The sequence below is a fragment of the Cucurbita pepo genome, chromosome 2 (assembly GCF_057944985.1).
Source record: "Cucurbita pepo subsp. pepo isolate OVF chromosome 2, ASM5794498v1, whole genome shotgun sequence".
In the NCBI taxonomy this organism is placed as follows: Eukaryota; Viridiplantae; Streptophyta; class Magnoliopsida; order Cucurbitales; family Cucurbitaceae; genus Cucurbita; species Cucurbita pepo.
This window is the reverse complement of record NC_141799.1, coordinates 6,892,458-6,901,205: the sequence shown is the minus strand read 5'-3', so window position 1 is coordinate 6,901,205 and position 8,748 is coordinate 6,892,458. Positions and strand designations below refer to the sequence as shown.

Genomic DNA, 8,748 nt, shown 5'->3' with positions numbered 1-8,748 from the left:
GGCATCGTTCCGGTGAGTGTCATCGGTGAGGGTTCGATAGATCTTAAGGAAGAGCTCCAGCTGGGCGTGGAAAAGGCACCGATTGGGGAGCTAATTCAGCTGAAGAAGGAGAAAGTGTTCGCTCAGATCAGCGAAAGGGGCGAGCAACCCGAGCACTAGCGATGGGTCCTCGACACAGGGGCAACAAACCATATGACCGAGGCCAGGTCTATTGGATCGATATGGCAACCCTAGAAGGGGTGAATAGGGTTTCAACAATATAATAATTTAAACGTGATTAAAATTTTCTAATTATCGATGTTTTTTTAAATAAATAGAATATGATAATTAATACAATAAACTAAACGAACAATTAAAAAAAAAAAAAAAAAAAAAAAAAAAAAACTTAAAACATGCAATAAAACTTATTAACAATTTAGAATTTAAATAGGAAAGGGTTAGAAAATATAACACCGTAGTTTTATAGAGGTTCGGTCAAACTCGACCTACTCCACTCCCCAAGCGCCTCTTGGAATTTGAATAAACCTATCTTAGCTCTTTCCTCGGATCAGAACCCAATTCCTACACCGCTCTTTTTACGAGTTTAAGAGCAAACTCAATCCTTTGCACGGCTCAGGATCAAACCGGTACAATTGTCTGAATTTTATAGAAACACACCACAACTCTTTGAAAGAGTAGATTTACAATTTGATCGCTCACCTCACAACTATCTTCTCACGATACAATAAATATCTCTCTCAAGAATAAAATAAATAAGAAATAAAATTGGAAGCGAAAGAGCAACAATGGAGGCTTTCAAGATGTCAATTTTGCCGCCGGTCAATTTTACCACCACATCATCACGTCAGGTATCTTTTTTTTACTGAAACTTCTTCGTTTTAGCTCTAATTTGAGTGAACAAAAAAAAAAAAAACGTTGAAATAGTAATTCTCAACTTTACACTTTGGACAAAATACTGAGAATTGTTAATAATTGAAGGTATATTTGTTATCATCAAAACATCAATTAATTAATTTAAGATGAAGGGCCAAAGCCAACCATCTCCACTTTATTAATGATGACAAACCATTTCAAGAAAAATAGTATGAAATCCATAAATCCATAAAACTTAAAACAATGCACATGTTCAAATAATAATATCATGCATCTATCATAGACATTCTAATATTTCATTATAAATTTGAAATTCACTCAAATCCATATTCTCTCCTATGATATAGCCTCAATGAATTATGAAACATCACAAAATGAAGTGATTCATTAATTATAAAACAACAAACTTAGAGCATATTTTCCTAATTTTCTCCGCCTCTTTAATCATAAAAAAAAAAAATAATAAAAAAAAATAAAAGAATGACATGCTCCCCTAGGAATATGCCTCTAAACAAGATTATAAAATTCAAGATATATCACGAATAATACCAAACTCAAGCCTATCTTTGCAAAAAAAATTATTCATTTAAGGGCTTGGTAAAAATATCTCCTAATTGATTATTAGTGTAATAGCCTAAAAATAAATAAAGAAATAAATAAATAAATAAATTATAAAAAAAACATAGTTAAAATAATAATAATTAATTAAATAATTAAAATTATATATATATATATATATATATATATTTCCCCACCTCTCTCCACTAACCTCTCGTCCCTTCCCACAATTATCTCTACTCGACCCATCTTATGCCAACTTGCAAAAAAAAGAAAGAATAGAAAAACAACAATGGTCAGATTTGAGAAGTAAAATGGCTTTCAACAGATTGCAGATTCAGAGTTTGTCCGTTATTACGGTAAAATCATATCTCATATTTCCTTTTACTCTATAGTTATGGTTATAAGAAATTAATTTAGTTATGGTTAGAAGAAATTAATTTAGGATCAAATCTTTTTTGGATCAAATCTTCTTTCCTATATAAGAAATTAATTTAGATCAAATCTTCTTACGATCAAATCTTCTTTCCTATCTTACCATTTCTAATAATCAGATCCCATATACAATTATTAGATTTTTGTTAGCATTTTAGTTATACCAAATAAGGTTATAAGATTAGATTCAATAAAATTTTAGGTGGCAGATCTATAAACTAAAATTGGCCGGTAATATCTGTTTACACAATAAAAAAAATGAGAGAGAGAGAGGGAGGGAGATTGAAGAAAGATTTGTTAAACAGTATTTAACCATAAAAGGAAATATTAGAGGGCAGTCAGCTCTATAGCTCCTTCAAATTTTGTCTAAGAGAAAAGATCATAATTTTTATCAGAGGGTTTAAATTTTGTCTAACAAAAAAAATCATAATTTTAAGATGACCAATGTAAATTACGAAAATAATGTTATAGAGTTCAAACTTGAAACTGATGTCTGAGCTCATATAGGTTGACTCGAATTTCAAAGGACGGAATCGAACTTTCATTAAAGATATATTTGTGACAATGACTTAAGCGAGCCAGGTAAGTGACCTTACTATCGGCATGGTTATTTTTTATGTTGACACGTGCCCTGTGGTTCTGCACGTGTCATATATGTTGATATGTGTGAATTGTCTATGGATCGATATGCTTCCTATATGTTATGTTATGTTATAATATGTGGATTGTATGATAATAATTATGGTACGATGTGCTTTAGGAGATGTTTGAGATAGAATACGAGAAGGATGCACAAAACAAAATGTAACAATAGGAGTAAGATATGTTCATGAAACGTTAAGGTTAGGTTACATACTGGAGTGGTATGGATAGGAGAGATTGATGAAAGAATACGGTTAGGTTATGGGTAGAAAGGGATAGGTTTGTGATAGATTGATAGAACGATGGCGTTAGGATACGTTCTGGTGATGATATGACTAAGGTACGTTACGTAATGATATGTCTGTGATAGGTATAAGAACGTTAAGGCTATGGTAAGTTAGAGAACGATATGACTATGAAGTGTTTACGTTATGACTTGTTTATGATATGATGCATTGTATGCTAGATTATTGTGCTTAAGTACGTAGTTATGTGAACGTGAATGTATGCTTTTAGTCTGATGTGATGTGTAATGCATGTAACGATGTGTGGTCCTTGAACGATTATGGCTTGTTTGTATGAATATTTGAATGTAATTGCATGAATTGTATGACATGAAATACGGTAAATTGCATGAAACATAACCCCGTTAGGAATATGTATGATATGTAAAGAAATGAGAATGAGAATGACATGTAAGCATGAAAACGTGACAGGGGGTTATGTTCATTAATGATAACTGTAGGACTAGTGGGACCTCATGCATATTGTGTGCTCATGCATTTGGGGGGATACCCCTATCCCATCACGAGGGTACGGACGCGTACATCCAATGGCAGGACAACGATCGTTATGCTTTGCATAGCGCTGCCGTGACGGTTCTAGTTTTAACGGGTCCCGGTATAAGGGCTCCTAGAGCATGCCCACCGGCTAGGGACAGTGGCCCAGCGGTGTGCGAACTAGCTGGTGAGCCCATACTCGCACGTATGGGCTGCGTGTAGAGTATATGGTACATGTCCACGATTACCTGTTAGGATTACACCGTAGGAAAAACGAAACGAAACGAAAGATAGGTCCCATCATTTTACTGCATGTGATTGTTGCATTTAACCCCAATAGTGGGGTCACTTACTGAGTATTTCTTTAAATACTCAAGCCATGTGCTACTACATTTTTCAGGTTAAGGCAAGGCATTCCTGTACGGCTGACGACGACATCGCAACTCGAGATCATGGCACATGCATAGGATAGTGGTATTTTTTTCTTAGACTTACGATAGAATAAAATGTTTTAAACTTAAACGCTTATTTATTTTATTTCAAGTCTTTTGTTGTGTCGTTTTAAAGATGTTTTCGAAACACGTAAGTCCATGACTGTGTTTTAAGTTAGAGGTTATGTTTTATGGAATTTAAATGAAATCTTCTGCATTCAATGTTTATGGTACGTATACAGTAGCGATCTTAAATTAAGTAGAAAATTTTTTGTCGTTACAATTAGAGTTTACAAAATCAAGAATAATATGTCCATTTTGCACATGCCCTCTAATAAAATGATATTTAATGTCAATATGTTTAGTTCTAGAATGATGAACATGATTTTTGGTTAAATTAATAGCACTATGTGTTATCACAAAATATAGGCACACTATCAAATTTTAATCCAAAATCACAAAGAGTTTGTTTCATCGAAAGAATTTGAGCACAACAACTAACAACCGCAGTATATTCCGTTTCGGTAGTAGATAAGGCAACCAAGTTTTGTTTTTTTATTAAACCAAGAAACTAATGAACTACTAAGAAATTGACAAGTTCCACTAATACTTTTAGGATCAAGTAAACTTCCCGCAAAATTCGCATCATAATATCCGAATATTCTTTTAACGGCATGTAAGTGAGATTCCTTAGGACAAGATTGAAACCTAGCACAAAGACATACACTAAACATAATGTCACGTCTACTAGTAGTCAAGTAAAGTAAGGATCCAATCATACCTAGATAAGATTTTATATCTACACATTTACCTTTTTCATCATTGTCAAGCTTAGTAGATGTGCTCATTGGAGTTTTTGCAATCTTACATTCATTGAACTTGAACCTTTTGAGTAAATCCTTGGTGTATTTCTCTTGATTTGTGAAGATACCATCTTTCAGTTGTTTGATCTGAAGTCCAAGAAAGAAACTGAGCTCTCCCATCATACTCATCTCAAACTCATTATGCAGACATTTAGAAAATTCTTCACATAAAGAAGGATTGGTAGAATCAAATACAATATCATCTACATATAAAGAAAGTAGGGTCGATGTAACGACCCGAAATTTTCTACTTAATTTAAGGTTGCTACGGTATACATACCATAAACATTGAATGCGGAAGACTTCATTTAAATTCCATAAAACATAACCTTTGTCTTAAAACACAGCCATGGACTTACGTGTTTCGAAAACATCTTTAAAACGACACAACAAAAGACCCGAAATAAAATAAATAAGCGTTTAAGTTTAAAACATCCTATTCTATCCTAAGTCTAAGAAAATAAATACTACTATCCTATGCATGTGCCATGATCTCGAGTTGCGATGTCATCGTCAGCCGTACAGGAATGCCTTGCCTTAACTTGAAAAATGTAGTAGCACATGGCTTGAGTATTTAAAGAAATACTCATTAAGTGACCCCACTATTGGGGTTAAATGCAACAATCACATGCAATGAAATGATGGGACCTATCTTTCGTTTCGTTTCATTTTGTTTCGTTTCGTTTTGTTTCGTTTTCCCTACGGTGTAATCCTAACAGGTAATCATGGACGTGTACCATATACTCTACACGCAGCCCTTACGTGCGAGTATGGGCTCACCAGCTAGTTCGCACACCGCTGGTCCACTGTCCCTAGCCGGTGGGCATGCTCTGGGGGCCCACCGGGACCCGTTAAAACTAAAACCGTCACGGCAGCGCTATGCAGCGCATAACGATCGTTGTCCTGCTATTTGGATGTACGCGTCCATACCCTCGTGATGGGATAGGGGTATCCCCCAAATGCATGATCACACAATATGCCTTCCCCTTACTTAACCTAATGGGTCTCGCTCATTGCTTCCCGAGGTCCCACTAGTCCTACAGTCATCATTTAACGAACATAACCCCGTGTCACGTTTTCATGCTTACATGTCATTCTAATTCTCGTTTCGTTACATATCATACATATTCCTAGCGGGGTTATGTATCATGCAATTTACCGTATTTCATGTCATACAATTCATTCAGTTACATTCCAATACTCATACAACAAGCCATAATCGTACAAGGGCCACACATCGTCACATGCATTCATATCACATCAACTAAGCAGCATAAATAACATACATTCAAGTTCACATGATTTCGTACTTAAGCACAATAATCTAGCATACAATGTATCATATCATAACCAAGTCATAACGTAAACACTTCATAGTCATATCGTTCTCTAACTTACTATAGCCTTAACGTTCTTATACTGTAACAACCTAAAATAATGATAATATGTATTTATTTGTTGTGTGTTTGGTGATGATGATGATAATAATAATAATAATTAAAAAAAAATATATATATATATATCGAAACGAAGCAGCTGCGTCAAGCAGCTGCTGTAAAGGGGGATGAGGGGCGGCGAACGCGTAGGCTGGAGGCGTGGGATGGATGAGTGGATTGTTAGAGGGTATGGAGGCGTATTAGGGCCTTGATTAGGTTTTAAAAAGGAAGAAAAACGAAGAAGAGTGATTAGCGAAAAACCCAGAAAACAGAGGAGGAAATTTTTGAGAATTCGAGTTTTGGTTGCTTAAAATTGGACATCAATCGAGGGTAAAGGAAGAGGGGTTGTTGCTGAGGAATCATTTGAGGAAGGGGATACGGCCACGAGCTGAATCGGACGGTGATTCGAAGGTAATGAAAAACCCATATCACCGAACCTTTAAATCTCGATATCTTGATTCATACTGCATAATAAGTTATGAAATAAGGCTTGTTAGAACCGTAGTTAGAAGATCTATAATGTTGTAGAAGAAATCAGAACGAAATTCGAGCGGTAGAGATGAAATTTTTGCTTCGGGACACAACGGGTATTAAAGGAAAAGATTGGGAAAAAAAATGGCAGGGAGGAGAGGTTGAAGACGAGCGCGTGAAGGACATGCGAGGCGCGTGGGAGGCCGCGAGTGGAAGTGCGATTGCGCGCGGATCAGGCGCGTGAGAAACGAACCCGACCTTGTCTTGGCGCGTGAGGGCGCGTGAGCAGGTATTTTGGCTTCCGGTTTGTCCCGTTCGACTCCTTTTGACCTGTCCTATCAAAATTGGTCTATACTTATGTTGAGATTGATAAAATATAGGTCTAATAGGAAGGAATTGTGTTGAAATACTATTAAACGTACATTCAAGGGGGAAAAGGAGTTCGAAACCAAGTAAGTAGCGTATCGATCTATGAACTAGTTCTTAACTTGTTTTACAACATGTGAGTATGTTGTTTACCTGATTAAGAGCTTAGTATGTTATGATGAGCTTTGATGATATTGAGTGTTTATTGTATATTGTGACTGCTTGCCTGTGATGTAAGCATAATATAAATGATTGTCAGAATGTTCTATGTGTTGAACATGATACATGTATGAAAGCATGCAGTAACAGTAACTGTAACAGTAACTGTGAGTATGTTATGCATGTTAATGGAAAGGTTATGACTCTAGATATGCTTATTGGTTGTTGAGCTATGGCTTATTTATATGAGTATGATAGTCTACTAATTCCCGCGGAGTTCCTGGCCAACGCGCTGTGTGCTAAGTCAAGGAGCATGAGTACTCCTGACCGTTGGTATATGAGATAAACAGGCCGCCAGAGCAATTAGTAGACGGGCCGTATTTGACCGAGAGCGAGTCTTACATACGAGTCCGAAAATTCTAGATAAGCATATCGAAGGAGAGTCAGTAACCTAGCTGGAGGTAGCTGAGATACCTCATTAACGAACAGATGACCCTAGTAAGAGAACTAGGAGTCAGTGATGAATAAAGCTTAAAAACACCTGGAAAGATTAGTTATGAACCCGTGAATGATAAGCTAGCTACTTACTGAGTAATCTAATTACTCATCAAAATTATTATAACTTTTCTTTCCAGATTTAGATGATGCAGGCCAACCGAGGACGAGACCAGCGGGCTAGAGACTACTGGGAATCCATGTCTGGGTCTATTTATGTAATTATGGTTTCGTTGTCGAGAATCTACTTCGGTTGTTTTAAGTTTAAATAGCACTCGTTTTAAATGTTTTACTTGATGTTTTTGGAAATATTTTTTTGAAATTTATCATTGGTTGTCGGAGTTTATTATCGAGGTCAGTAGTAACTCCTGTGAATCGCGTTGACGATGAGCGGGGTGTTACATATACCTATCACAGACATATCATTACGTGACGTACCTTAGTCATATCGTCACAAGAACGTACCCTAACGCTAGCGTTCTATCAATCTATCACAAACCTATCCCTTTCTACCCATAACCTAACCATATTCTTTCATCAATCTCTCCTATCCATAGTACTCCGGTATGTAACCTAACTCTAACATTTCATGAACGTATCTTACTCCTATCGTTACATTTCGTTTTGTGCATCCTTCTCGTACCCTATCTCAAACATATCCTTGAGCACATCGTACCATAATTATTATCATACAAACCACATATTATAACATAACATAACATATAGGAAGCATATCGATCCACAGACAATTCACACATATCAATATATATGACACGTGCAAAACCACAGGGCACGTGTCAACATCAAATATAACCATGTCGATAGTAAGGTCACTTACCTGACTCGCTTAAGTCATTGTCACAAATATATCTTTAATGAAAGTTCGATTCCGTCCTTTGAAATCTGAGTCAACTATGAGCTCATGACATGAGTTTCAAGTTTGAACTCTATAAAATTATTACCCTAATTTACATTGGCCATCTTAAAATTCTGATCTTTTTTGTTAGACAATGTTAGACAAAATTAATGAAGCTCACTGCCCTCTATAAAAATTCTGATCTTTTCTGTTAGACAAAATTTAAAGGAGCTAAAGGAGCTAAAGGAGCTCAAGGAGCTCACTGTCCTGTTCTCTGATATTTCCTTTTATTGTTAAATACTGTTTAACAAATCTTTCCTCAATCTCCCTCCCTCTCTCTCATTTTTTTTTTTGTCTGTAAATAGGTTTTTCAATGGTTAAACA

General features: G+C 35.9%; 1 long non-coding RNA gene across 1 annotated transcript; it reads left to right on the top strand.

Annotated features, from left to right (window-relative positions):
- Positions 1-6,740: 6,740 nt before the first annotated feature.
- Positions 6,741-7,717, top strand: LOC147793440 (uncharacterized). Its single transcript, XR_015420033.1, has 3 exons — positions 6,741-6,777; positions 6,869-6,940; positions 7,649-7,717. It is a non-coding gene; the product is annotated as an uncharacterized LOC147793440 (long non-coding RNA).
- The last annotated feature ends 1,031 nt before the right edge of the window (positions 7,718-8,748 follow it).